General features: G+C 42.2%; 1 pseudogene; it reads left to right on the plus strand.

Moving 5' to 3' along the window:
* The first annotated feature begins 2,262 nt into the window (after nucleotides 1-2,262).
* Nucleotides 2,263-14,550, plus strand: LOC150062770 (DNA primase large subunit-like; annotated as a pseudogene).
* The last annotated feature ends 28 nt before the right edge of the window (nucleotides 14,551-14,578 follow it).

Raw genomic sequence — 14,578 nt, forward strand, 5'->3', positions numbered from 1 at the left:
ATCTTTTCAGAAAAAGCTGGAGCTGGTGGCTCACGCTACTTAGAAGACCAAGGTCTGAGGATCATGATTCAATGCCATTCTGAACAGGTAAGTGCAATGAGACTCTTACCTCCAATTAACCCAGAAAACTGGAAGTGGAGTTGTGGCTCAAAATAGTAGAGCACCTGCCTTGAGCAAAAAGAGTTTGGGGACAGCACCTAAGCCCTGAGCTCAAACCCCAGGACCAACAACAAAAGATTTCCCTAGCTCCCTTGGTGGATTCACACTGTTAATCTTAACTACTTAGGAAGCTGATGTCTGAGAATTGAGTTTAAAGCCAGCCTGAACAGGAAAATCCCAAGTGGAAATAGTACTGTGGCTCAAGTAGTAGAGTACTAACCTTGAGCATGAAAGCTCAAGTGCCCAAGCTAAGTTCAATCCCCAGGACCAGCCAAAAAAGAAAACATTTTAATTAAATTGAGTATTTCACACTCAGTATATTGTTTCCTTTTTTCCTATGTAGATTGGACTTCCATATTTAGATTTGTATTCCTCCTAACTACTGCTAATAAAAGGATAATCCATTTTGATCACTTATTGCCAAGTAAGCCTTTATGTTTTCCATAATTAAAGGTAATTTACTTAAGTACCTGACATCTCCATTACAAACTAGGTTCCTGTTTCCCAAGAGGCCCATCAGGGTAATTCCCAGGAATGGCAGCAGAGTCTCAGAGCAGCTGCCAGCAGCCAGCATTTAGGGAACTGAGCCCTCATTTCAGGAAGCTCTGCTTCCCAGACAAGTCACCCACCACTCTCAAGACTAGGGCTATGTATGACTCACCAGAAGCAGAAGTCCCTCTCCAAACCTTAGGACAGAGAAAGAAAACACCTGAGGTATCACTAACAAAATGTGTGCTGGTTTTTTATAGCACTTGGTTGGAGAAGCAGAGGAATGCGGAGCACAGAGAAGCAGATGAGCCAGGAGCTAGTGGCTCATGCCTGTAATCCTGGAATCCTAGTGTTAGGGTCCAGTCCCCCAATATTAGGGTCCATGATCAAAGGAACGAGTCTGACACAAAAGCGGAAGTTAAACAGTGTTATTCCGCGCCTAGCATCAAGAATCATACTGACCTGTCAGGGCCGTCTCTAAGATGTGAGTGAGAGAGCGACCCCGCCTAATCTTACAGGCTACTTTTATAGGCTGCCAGCCATGTGGTTGGGCTTGGCCATACACAGGTGGCCAAGGGAATCTCAGCATACTTGAGTGATGGCTGAGGCAACCACTGACACCTTTGCTGTTTGAACTGACCTATCATCTCCATGGGCTTCTGGCGCACTGCTCTGATGACAAAGGAAAGGAGTTTCCTGGCAGGCCAAAGGGGTGGGGTGGGGGAGGAATTCTGGTAACTCCACCTGGTTTAACTGCTCTTGTAATCTGAGCTGTTATCAGGGATTTTACAGCACCCGCCTTAAATACTCCTTTGTCATGAAGATGGGAAATGCCTATAGGGGATGGATTTTGGGAGAAGTCAAGAAAGGGGTCCCTTCACTAGCTACTCAGGAGACTGAGATCTGAGAATCTAGGTTGGAAGCCGGCCCACGCAAGAAAATTTGTGAGACTCTTACCTCTAATCAATCGTCAAAAAACCAAAAGTAGAGTCATGGCTCAAATGGTAGAGCACTAGCCTTGAGCAAAAGAGCCCAGGCTCCAGTAGTGGCACCCGAATGCACGCGCGCTCACACCTGCACGCAAACACAAAGTTGTACAAAGGAGTTTCAGTTCAACGTGTGTAAGTACAGTGTATCTTTATCAGTGTTGTCCCTTCCATCATTCTACATACACACAATGTTGTTTGTTGCCAGTCCTGGCCTCTCATGGCCACTCATGGCCTGCCACTCATGGCCTGGGCACTACTATCCTTGAGCTTTCTCAAGGCTAGCACTCCACCACTTGAGCCACAGCACCACTTCTGGCTTGTTTTATATATGTGGTAACCAAGGAATCAAATCCAGAGCTTCATGTATGGTAGACAAGCACTCTACCACTAGTCCAAATTCCCAGCCCTGTTTTTTGTTTTTCTTAAATTAAGAAAAATATGCCCAGATATACCTGTAATCTCAGCATTAAAGAAACCAAGGTGGACTAAGATAGCCTCTTCTAGGTATCAATACTGTCTCAGAAACAAAAGTAAAGCTTCTCTAAACATCTGCTTGTTTATTATTTTGTTTATTGTATGTTTCTCATTAAAAGGAGATTTATTCCCCTTCTTTGAGTTCGAAAACATGGCTGTTGGTGGCTAAAACTGGTGATACACTTGGGGTGAGCTGTGTGGAAACAGTACCAGATAAGTTGGAGAGGAGATTCACAAGCTCAATTTTTCCTACGGAGAAAACATGGGCAATGAATGTGAACCATGAAGAAAAGGTCATATTTCTCATTTTAATATGCACCTTGCTCATTACCAGTCTGAAGAACTTAGACGATGGTTCATTGAGGAAGAAATGGATCTCCATCGATTTCACTTCAGTATTTTACCCAAGGACAACATTTACAGTTTCTTAAAGGATAGCCATGTGCAGTTTCAGGCTATAAGAAGTCTTATGTGCAGTTTCAGGCTATAAGAAGTCTTACCATGAACTGAACAATATTTCCTCATCACCAAGTGGTGTTAAATTGGCATTAGAGTCTCCTGCCTACGTGCTTGATTTCTTTGTTTTTTTTGGGGGGGAAAGATGGCTTTATATACATGCCATATAAGGATATTGTGGCCAACATCCTGAATCAGTTTATAGCCAAACTCCAAGGCACTGGCATTAACCACCAGGTCCTTGCCTACAGACAGTTGAGAGACCCCAGCCTCTGTTCCACCACCTCAAGCCATTCTTACACTGGCCAGGATCACAGGGAAAGTGTGAAGATTTCTTTAGATCAGGCTGAGTCGCTTGCTGCCAAGTACTTCCTGGCCTGTATGCACCACCTGCACGAAATCCTGCCTAAGAACCACCACCGGTGGCATGGCCTCTTTCCCAAGGGCCTTGCCCTTACCCTGGAGCAGGCCTCGCAGTTCTGGAAGCAAAAGTTTGTTAGAGGAAAGATGGATCCAAACAAGTTTGATAAAGGTGACTCTTATGAGATCCACCATAGCTATGGAAAGGAAGAGAAGAGGAGAAACTATACACCTTTCAGTTGTCTGAAGATTATTCTAACCAGTCCACCACACCAGTGGATCATGACCTTCACTGGTGCCTATTTCCTCACAGTGACCCTGAGCTGCTAGAGCAGAAGCCACAGTCACACAAGATTTCTCCTGCAGCTATAAGTGAGATTTTGGACTTAGTGAAGAGGTCATATTACCAGGTAGCTTGTCAGAAGTACTTGGAACCAGGCCCAGTGACTCATGCCTGTAATCCTAGCTACTCAGGAGGCTGAGATCTGAGAATCACAGTTCAAAGCCAGCCTGGGTACTAAAAAGTCTGTGAGACTCTTCATCTCCAATTAACCAGTAAAAAAAATTGAATGGCTCTGTGGCTTTAGGGGCAGGGTGGTATCCTTGAGCAGAAGAGATAAGAGACAGAGCTAAGGCCCAGAGTTCAAGCCCCATAACCAACAACAACAAGTGCTTGGAGATAATACATAATGTGGACGATGTGGTTGCTCTTTGAATCCTTAGAATCATTTTTCCCCCCATCATTCTTGGGGCTTGATCTCAGGACCTGAGCACTGTCCTTGAGCTTTCTCAAGGCCAGAGCTCTCCTACTTGAGCCACAACACTACTTCCAGATTTTTTGTGTGTATGTGATACCAAGGTGCCACATGCCAAGCAAGTACCCTATCACTAAGCCACACTCGTGGCCCTATCAGTTTTTTGAGAGTCACCAACACTCACTGATGATAAAGACACTAAGGGGGAATCCAGGTGGCCAGAAACCCTGCAGCCTAAGTCAAGTGTCCAGAAAACCAGGAATGCACCCTCTGCCCTGGCCATATTGAACTCTCTGGAGATGAAACTGAAGGGGCTGGAGATCACTTCAACCCATGATTGGGGCCACACTCCCCCACTCACTCCTGTGTCCATAAATGTTTTTGTTTTTTTCTTCCATCTCACTCCAGTCCATCTGCATACATTTATAGGAAAACAGGCTTTCAGGCAAAAACAAAGACTTCCACTATGTTGTATTTTGCTAGAAGGAAAGAGGGTACATTCCTATTGAAACTTCTCAGTTGAATATTGTGTTGAATCCCTGTTTTAAGAAATGAAAACAGCAGCCTCTGGACTACTTAAAGTCCCCAAGAAACAATGCAACTAAAAACAGCTTTTACTTTAACTCACAACACTCTGTCATTTGGCCTAGTTCTTTCTGGACCGCATTTTTGCTAATAAAATCAAATGTATTTTAGGTGTCACTTAGGGGTCCTGCTTCTTAGTGGGTTGGACATCACCCCAGTAGTTAAGGCAGCGTCTAGAACACCCAATACCATTTGCAATCACTAAGAGAAGGCTCTGCAGTAGCCGGCTACGGCTATTGTACATCAGCTAGGATGTTGGGGCTCCCTTAACCTACCAAATTCTGTTGATAAGATTATGACTTCAGTTTTAAAAAATAAAAATAAAATAAAAGTCTGCATAGCTCTTCACAATAAGAAATGGGACTAGCCTGTAAACAGTGGCACTCCTCCATTAGCTTCCATTCACTTTGCAGTCTGTTCATGAAGAAGAGTTAAGTACTAAAGCAAGAAAGTTTAAAGTCTAAAGTGTTTCTCCCACCATCAGCTTTCATACCTTACTTTTTCATTAGCCTTACTGATGAATACTCTGATATTAGTAAGCCCGCCCTCAAGCAAGTAGTGGATTGTGACCTACACAGTGTCTGTGCTCCCTGTGCCAGGTGAGGAGGGTGGGGCTGGGTGGGACCTCCTCTGTCTCAGAACCCCTTTCTACCCCAGGGTTTCTACTCACCCAGAGGCTCTGCAGGTTCTAAGGAGACCAAGTTTGCGATGTGACTCTTCACCTGCTACCTGGAATTGTGTGAACAATGTTAGTCTTTATTCATCTTCTTCCAATAACCAGGAGGACTTGTCCTTCCTTCTCTTGAATCAAATACTAGCTACATTGAAATGAGGCTACTGGATGCAGAACACTGAGCTGTCAGGAGCACCACATTTTTCCCTATATATTTTTTATTGTAATGAATAAAAGAGTTACATTATATTTGCCAGATAGAAGGTGCATTACTTTACATACATTGATACCCTTTCTCATGTCTTGGTCCCCATTTCCCTTCCCCCACTCCTGCCCCCCATCTTGTTTTTCCCCCTTCCCTATCTGATTTCAAATAACCAAACACACACATATATATAATATATCAGGTAACAAGGTGAAATACTGTAACAATATGAGATAACCAAGGGACAGCAAAAGAGATAAAAGATAACAGTACATTAAGGACAACAATCACTCATTATAAGGCTTTTGTTTCTATATCCTGAGGTCCTTTCATTTAGTATCATACTATATGGCCTTATGTATCTAGGTTTTGTTCCATTGTAAATCTCTGCTAGGAGAGCCCAAGGTTTCTAATGATTATGACAAATGAGAGAAACCACTGAGCCTATGTTCCTTTGAGTCTGGCTTACTTCACTTAATATGATTTTTTCTAAGTCTTTCCATTTCCTTACAAATGGGGCAATGTTGTTCTTTCTGACAGCAGCATAGAATTCCACTGTGTATAAATACCACATCTTGTTGATCCACTCATCAACTGAGGGGCATCTGGGTTGGTTCCATATCTTTGCTATGGTAAACAGAGAAGCACCACATTTTTTTTTTTCTTTGCTAGTCTTGGGCTTGAGCTCAGGGCCTGAACACTGTCCTTGGACTTTCTCAAAGCTATAGCTCTACCACTTGAGCCTCAGCACCATTTCCAGCTTTTTTTTTTTCTATGTATGTGGTACCAAGGAATAAAACCCGGGTCTTCATGCATGCTAGGCAAGCACTCTACCACTAGGCCAAACTCCTGGCCCAAGCACCACATTTTTAATCTTGTGATTAAGAAATGATTCAATAAGAAAATGATTCAAGCAGGATCAGATCACTAGAACCTTAATAGGTCAGCTGATAGGATTTTTATTTTAGACTCCCAAATCAAAGATTTCTTGGAATTTTATTTTATTTGTCAGTCCAAGTGCTTGAACTCTGGGCCTGAGCACTGTCCCTAAGCTCTTCAACTCAAGGCTAGTGCTCTACCACTTTGAGCCACAGTGCCACTTCCAGTTTTCTGATGGTTAATTGGAGAGAAGACTCTCATGGACTGTTGTGCCTGGTTTGGCTTTGAACTGCAAAACTCAGATCTCAGCCTAATCCTAGCTACAGGCTAGCTAGGATTACAGGCATTAGCCACCAGCACCCAGCCTTCTTGGAATTTTTGTAGCACAATTAATCATTCTTTTGTTGCTATTGGTCATGCGGCTTAAATTTAGGGCCTAGGTGCCACCTCTGAGCTCTTTTGCTGAAGGCTAGCCCTCTACTACTTTGAGCCATAGCTCCACTTCTGGTTTTCTGGTAATTAATTGAAGAGAAGGATCTCATGGGGACTTTCCAGATGGAGTTGGCTTTGAACCATTATCCTCAAATCTTAGCCTCCTGAGTAACTAGGATTGCAGGTTTGAACCACTGGCATCTGGCTAACAGGGTTTTGGGGTTTTTTTATGTAACATATGGGATCACATTTGAAATTTGTATTCTATTCAGGAGCAAACCATAGGGACTCAAAGAGACATCCAGCAGAAAGGACACTGGAGATCTAAGAGAACATCTGGCTAGAGACACATTATTATTAGGTTGAAGCTATTGAGTGTATCTTTAAAAGATCACTAATCTGCTGGTGTCAGAAAGATGGCACAGGCCAACCCACTCAGCCAACAGACTGCAGTAGCAAAATTAGGAATACAGTTTGGCTTTTTTGACCTGCAGGGTTAATTAGACCATACCCTTCTAAAGGTTTCCAAATTTCTTGCCATGAATAGAAACTTGTGAAATTAGAGCTTTCCAAGTTGTAGAAACTGCATAAAAAGATTCCAATGATAGTTTCTAAAAAGATTTGCTTTGTAAATATTCTAGAATAGTTTCTCATTGTATTAACATTCTTGCACATCACTGGTTATATAAAACCTAAAATGACTATACCTACTTCTGTGTGTATATATGTGTATGCATGCACATACATAACAATACTAAAACTTGAGCTTGAGGTCTCACACTCTTGATTAGCTATTTCACTCAAGCTTGATGCCCTACCATTGAGCCATAGTTCCACTTCTGGCTTTTGAGAGTCTCGTGGATTTTTCTTATCCAGGCTAGCCTCAAACCTGGATCCTCAGATTTCAGCTTCCTTAGTAGCTAGGAATACAGGTGTGAGCCACCATACCTGCTTATAACTGCTTCTTTATTTAAGACAAAGTGACAAAATTCCTACCAGTGGGGACACTATTATCATATTTCCATAACTTCAGTTTTCACATTTAAAGATTCAGTCAACTTTGGTTTAGAAATATTTAGAAAAAAATGCATCTGGCTGGATATGTGACTTAGTGTTAGAGTGCTTGCCTAGCATGCATGAAGCCCTGGGTTCGATTCCTGGGTAACACAAACACAGAACAAGCTGGGAGTGGTGCTGTGGCTCACGTGGTAGCATACTAGCCTTGAGAAAGCTCAAGGACAGTGTCCAAGCCCTGAGTTCAAGCCCCAGGAATGGAAAAAAAAATGCATCTGTACTGAACATGTACATACTTAAACAATGTATAACAATTTACAAACAACATCTTATAACATTGAATTAATACAATCTAAAGATGTATTAAGTACTAATATCAATCTAGAGATGGTTTAAAGTTTATGGGAGGATGTATATAGGTTATATGCCATTACTATAGAATTCTATACAAAGAATGTGAGCATCAGTAAATTTGGACATCCAAAGACATTCTGGAGATAAGCTCTTTCCTTTCTTCTCTTCCTCCCTCCATCCCTTTCTCCCTGCCTTCCTCTCTCCCACATTTCCTCCCTCCCTTCCTTCCTTCCTTGGTACCTGATACTTTTGTTCATTGGCTAGCACTCTACCAACTGAGTCATACCACTCCCCCCCAATCAATCCCTGTGGATATTAAAGGATGACTGTTCATTATGTCTCTTCCTTCCATTTACAGAGGCTCATAGAAAAATGACATCAAAACACAAAGGTTCTGCCAAGAGAAAAACTCAACTTACCACAGCTTGAGATCATTGTTTTGCATGTGTGCTTGTACTCAGAATTGAACTCAGGGCTTGGGCACTGTCCATTTTTGCTAAAGGCTAGTGCCCTACCACTTAAGCCATGGCTCCCCTTTACTGCTCATTAATTGGTGGTAAGAGTCTCACAGACGTTCCTGCCTGGGCTGGCTTCAAACCTTGATCCTCATATCTCAGGCTCCTGAGTATTTTCTATGATTTTTTTGTTGTTGTTGCTGCCAGTCCTAGGGTTTGAAATCTGGATGTGGGCACTGTCCCTGAGTTTGAGCCACAGCACCATTTCTGGCTTTTTCTGAGTAGTTTATTGGAGATAAGAGTCTCACAGACTTTCCTGCCTTGGCTAGCTTTGAACCATGATACTCAAATCCCACCCTCCTGAGTAGCTAGGATTACAGGTATTAGTGATTGGCATCCAGATAATTTTTCCCGTATCTTTTTATTGTAATTAATAGAAGGGTTACATTATATTCACCAGATAGAAGGTGCATTACTTCACAAACACGGATACCCGTTTCTCATGTCTTGGTCCCCATTTCCCTTCCTCCACTCCCACACCTCATCTTGTTTTCCCCCCTTCCCTATCCTATTTCAAATAACCTGAATATGCATATATACAATATATCTGATACCAAGGTAAAATACTGTGACAATATGAGATAACCAAGGGATAGCAAAAGAGATGAGAGATAACAGTACATTAAGGAAGCAATCACTCATTATAAGGCTTTTGTTTATATCCTGGCGGCCCTTTTGTTTGTGTCATACTATATGGCCTTATGTATCTAGGTTTTGTTCTATTGTAAATCTCTGCTAGGAGAGCCCAAGGTTTCTACTGATTATGACAAATGAAGGAAACCATTGAGTCTATGTTCCTTTGAGTCTGTCTTACTTCACTTAATATGATTTTTTCTAAGTCTTTCCATTCATTTCCTTACAAATGGGGTGATGTCATATATAGATGATTTTTTTATATGTAAAAGGAAACCAGAATCTCTCTTAGTTTTTCACTGAGATCTTAATATAAAATACTTAAAAGAGGAAGGATTCATTCTGGCTTATGATTTTACAAGTTTTGGTTCTAGTGATTCCTTTGGAAGTTTCAGTTCCATTAATTCTGAGCATGTGATAAAACAGAACATCATGGTGGCAGGAGAAAATGGTAGATATTGCTCACAAATAGCAAACAGAAAGCTGAGAGAGTATAAGGGACTAGGGACCCTATATAACCTTCAAAAGTACTTCCCCATGAGCAAAAAAAAAAAAAAAAAGAAAAGAAAAGTATAAGGTCTTAAGTTCAAGTCCTAGTACAGGCGCGCACACGTGCAAACATGCACACACAAATATGTTTGTTAAAATTTAAAAAGTCAAACATACGGGCCGGGAGTTTGGCCTAGGGGTAGAGTGCTTGCCTAGCATGCATAAAGACCCAGGTTCTATTCCTTGGTTCCACATATATAGAAAAAAGCCAGAAGTGGTGCTGAGGCTCAAGTGGTAGAGTCAAGGACAGTGCTCAGGCCCTGAGCTGAGGCCCAGGACTGGCAAAAAAAAAAAAAAAAGAAAAAAAGTCAAACATACTAAAACATGGATTATAGGAAAGTTGCCATCCACTGAGAGTGACAGAGACTGGCTTGTATAAAAATATCTGTGTTTCCCTTTCCACCTGTGAATAACATGTGATTTGTTTTGTCAAGGAATTATGAGTAGATGTCATTTCAAATTCCTATAGTGCTAGGGTCATATAGTCTATAGAGAATCATAAATTCTAAGCTAATCTGAGCTACATAGTGAGAATATATATGTATTTGGGGGTGCGGGTGGGGGTGTGGTTTAGTGGTAGAGTGTTTGCCTAGCATGAAGCCCTGAGTTCAATTCCTCAGTACCACATAAATAGAAAAAGTCATAAGTGGCACTGTGGTTCAAGTGGTAGAGTATTATCCTTGAGCAAAAGAAGTTCAGGGACAGTGCCCAGGCCCTGGGTTCAAGCTCCAGGACTGATAAAAAAAAAAACAAAAACCCTAGTATTACAATAAGTGACCTACATATTAATACTCCTTTTCTGACTCCCAAAGCATAAATCACCTAGATTTTTCTGAGTCCTAGACAGATGTTCCTTCTTTTGTAAGGTACTTAGGACAATGTCTGCATCACAGTAAATATTCAGTAAGTGGTAACTTAATTCTCTCTCCTTCACTGTGATCTTAGCTGCTTCATCACTTGGGGCATTCAGTTATCCTTCTCTCATTTATACCTCCTGGTCTAATACATAACATCTGCCAGATAAAATACCTTCTGTTCTCCTCTACCCCTACTTCTAAACTTTCCCAGGAAAAATCAACCCACTTACATTTGAATTTGAATAAGTTTTAAAGACTAAATTAGTATTCTACATGAAGGTATGAAGGTGTTTTCTGTAAACACACCTTTGAATACAGGAGCCAGTAGAAACTGATGCTAGGAGGGTGGTAATTCCTTTGAAAAATAATGAAATTTGTAAAATTAAAGTAAAAGTAAAATGGACATCAGTTTCCATGGTGACAGATGTGGACCAAAAGCAATTTCCCACACTTTGTCCAAGAGTATCAAAGAATACTTTAAAGTAGTACACTGGGTTCTTCATTAGCTAGTAAGAAAAATACAAAATTTTATTTGTAATTAGCATTATTTATTATTCATAATTAACATGTATAAAGCTTGTTCCAGATTTGTAGACTGAAGAAGCCTGCAGACTAGGGAATAAAATCAGGTATATTTATTACTTCCTGTAAGGAAAGTAATTGACGTGAAAGACCAATCTGAGTAGACAAGTGCTTTAAACAATGAATGCTTAATTGGACAACAATGAATCAATCTCTGAGGAAGGGAGTAAATACTACAATATTTATACATCCAAAATTTAACTTTGCTCCTTATCATTTCATATACCTCCATAATATGGTCAGTAAAAAGAAAGCAAGAGTCCAATGAAATATAAAATAGTATTTACCAAAACGAACTCCAGGAAATAGAAATGAGGTGGTTTTTTTTGTTGGTTTAGGGTTTTTTTTGTGCTTGTTCTGGGGCTTGAACTCAGGGCCTGGGCTCTGTCCCTGAGCCTCTCTGTGCTCAAGACTAGCACTCTACCACTTGATTCACAGCACCACTTCTAGCTTTTTCTGTTTATGTGGTACTGAGGAATTGAACCCAGGGGTTCATGCAAACTAGGCAAGCACTCTACCACTAACCTATATTCCCAGCCCCTCTTTTTTTTGGCCAGTCTTGGGCCTTGAACTCAGAGCCTGAGCACTGTCCTTGGACTTCAAGGCTAGAGCTCTACCACTTGAACCTCAGCACCACTTCTGGCTTTATTTCTGTGTATGTGGTACCAAGGAATTGAACCCGGGTCTTTGTGAATGCTAGGCAAGAAGTCTACCACTAGGCCATACTCCAGGTCCATCTTTTCTTTTCTTTTTTTTTTTCCTTTTGCTAGTTCTGGGGCTTGAACTCAGGGCTTAGGCATTGTTCTTGAGCTTTCTCAAGGTTTAGTGCTCTACCACTTCGACTGAGCCACAATACCACTTCTGGCTTTTTCTGTTTATGTAGTACTTAGGAATTGAACCCAGGGCCTCATGTATGGTAGGCAAGCACTCTACTACTAGGCTACACTCCCAGCTCCCTCTTTTCTTTTTAATTCTGGTCTTGTTCATTTATCTGCCATTGGAAAGGTAGAGGGCACAGAAAAGTGGAGGGAGAAAAGGTGAACAAATGCAGCAGTGGTACTCACTAGACACTGTTGAAAATGGACTATAAAACCTGTGGGTAGGGACAAGAGGGAAAAACTGGAAGAGAGTAAGGGAAGGGGTGATGTTGTCCAGAAAGAAATGTACTTTTTACCTGACTTATGTAAGAGTAAGCCTTCTGCACATCACCTATTTAATAAACAATTTTTCATATATTTTTATTGTAATTAATAGAAGGGTTACATGATATTTGCCAGATAAATGGTGCCTTAATTCCCACACATTGACACTCTTTCACATGTCATGGTCCCTATTTCCCTTCTCCCCTCCCCCACCCCTCATCTTGTTTTCCCCGTTCCCTATCCAATTTCAGATAACCAAAAATAAAACAATTTTTAAAAAAAATTTAAAAGGCTTATTTTTGTTAGTCTTTCTTAGCTAATAGCTGGAATTACAGGCATGAGCCACTGGTGCCAGCTGTGTCTGTTTTGAAATAGGATCTTTCATGTTGCTATGCAGGCAGCGATTTCAGGAATTGCTGCTCATAAGCCCTACTGGAAATGGCCTGGAGTTGTACTATATATTAGTGCTAATTGTTAATGTACACTTAGGATGCCCTTTCATCTCAATTCTTCAAAGAGCTCTTAAAGCATTAGTTATTTCTTATAATTATATCTGAGACATAAACTGGTAGAAAGTTAGTATCTTTATTTTATAGTCAGAGAAACTAGGGCATAGACAGGTTAACTGACTTTGCAAAGGTCATATGGCGACCAAGTAATAAAAATGGAACTCAGGCTCATTGTTCTTAATTTCAGTTGTGTGTATCACTTATTATATGGTTATTTAATTTACTAAATGCATTTCTATTCTAAGGAGACTGAGGATAATGTATTGAGAGCTAAAGGTAAGTGACTAGGTCTCTAACTTTGTGCTCAAAAAGTTTTACAGGAATATATTTGGTTTTGCCAGTTTGGGGGCTAGGTCAGGGTGTTGTCCCTGAGCCTTTTTGTGTTCAAGGATTATGCTCTGCCACTTGAAACATAGCTCCACTTCTGGCTTTTTCTGAGTAGTTTATTGGAAAGTCTCATGGACTTTACTGCTTGGACTGGCTTTGAACCAGGATCCTCAGATTTCAGTCTCCACTGAGACTGGCATCCAGCTTGCAGTTTTTATAGGACTTGCTATCTCTGGCTTTCTGAAGCTTTTGCTTAAAATGAACTGTGATTGCATTAGGCCACGTTAGTCTAACTGTGAACCACCACGGAGCAGCTGAGACAGGCTGTCTAATGGATCTAAGCTGGTCCTTCTTGTTACTCCTATTGCTCACTCAGTTCATCCTTACTTTACATTCAGCCTTATCCATACAGTCCACCATCCTCAACGAGTCTGTGGATACTGCCAGTGCTTAGCGTTTAATGTTTAAATATATCATCACAGACACAATTTTACGTGAAATCTATGATGCCATACTAGCTTGTCCTATTCATTGCTGGTATAGCCCTTGGACCATTTTGGCATTAGAATGCATAGTGGATGGGCATGCATCACTACCTGGTGATTCGTTTGTTTTTTAAATGTAGTGATTTCAGAAAACTTCCCAAGGAATACCTGGAAGGAAAAGTGGTTTGGAAACTGGTGACTGTGAGCACACGTGTGCTTAGCTGTGATAACAGGAGCAAGCCTAGGGCATCTCTAACTTTAGCCCAACTCCTCCACAGAGCTCTGAATTCAAAGAGCAACCACCATTAGACAGACATCACTCTCACTTCAGACTCATTGAGTTTCCCTCTTACAATCCATCCATCCTGATCCTCTGGTAAAATATACCTTTATCCTGTCCCATTCCCAAAGCAAACCAACACATCATTGCCTCTTCTTTTCCTCACCCACCACTGGCCCTCACCATCAATTCTCAGATGATCTGGTTTCAGTATTGATGGAATCCATTGGATGCCAACTGCCACTCAAGGGTCTTTATCTTGTGCCTGTGCGCTAGTCCTGGGGTGTGAAGTCAGGGCTTGGGTGCTGTCCCTGAGCTTTGTTTTGCTCGTGGTTAGGGCTCCACCAATGAGCCACAACCCCATTCCTGGCTTTCTGATGATTAATTTGAGTTCCATGGGCTTTCCTGCCTGGTCTAGGCTCCTCAGATCTCTCCCTCCTGCGTAGCTAACAGGTTTGTGCTACGGGTACCCAGCTATCCTTTCTGCCCCCCCTCCATCAGAGAAGCCGTCCTCCACCAAAAATGAATACTTTAAATTATACATCTTTCTAGGATCACTCGTCTCCTGTGGCCACCGCGAAGCCTGGGAGGAGCAGGGTGGGAAGAGGCCCGGGAGCCCCGGAGGCCGTCCAGCCGGCGTGGACGCGCCTCGCCGGCGTTCGGGGCCACCGACCGCGCGCAGGCCCCGGCCCCAGGCAGCCCCGACCCCCGCAGCGGGGGAAGGCGCGGCCCCCGGGCAAGATGGCTGCCTTTCCCCCCACCCCGGGGCTCCACCTCAGACAGGGACGACGCCGAGATCGGGAACGTCCGCGAGGCCCGCGGCCACTCCCGGGCCCCGGGGAGGTGACTTCGCCCATCAGGGCGGGGAGAGCCTG

Source organism: Megascapheus bottae, chromosome 5 (genome assembly GCF_031878675.1).
Source record: "Megascapheus bottae isolate mThoBot1 chromosome 5, mThoBot2.hap1, whole genome shotgun sequence".
NCBI classification, from domain to species: domain Eukaryota; kingdom Metazoa; phylum Chordata; class Mammalia; order Rodentia; family Geomyidae; genus Megascapheus; species Megascapheus bottae.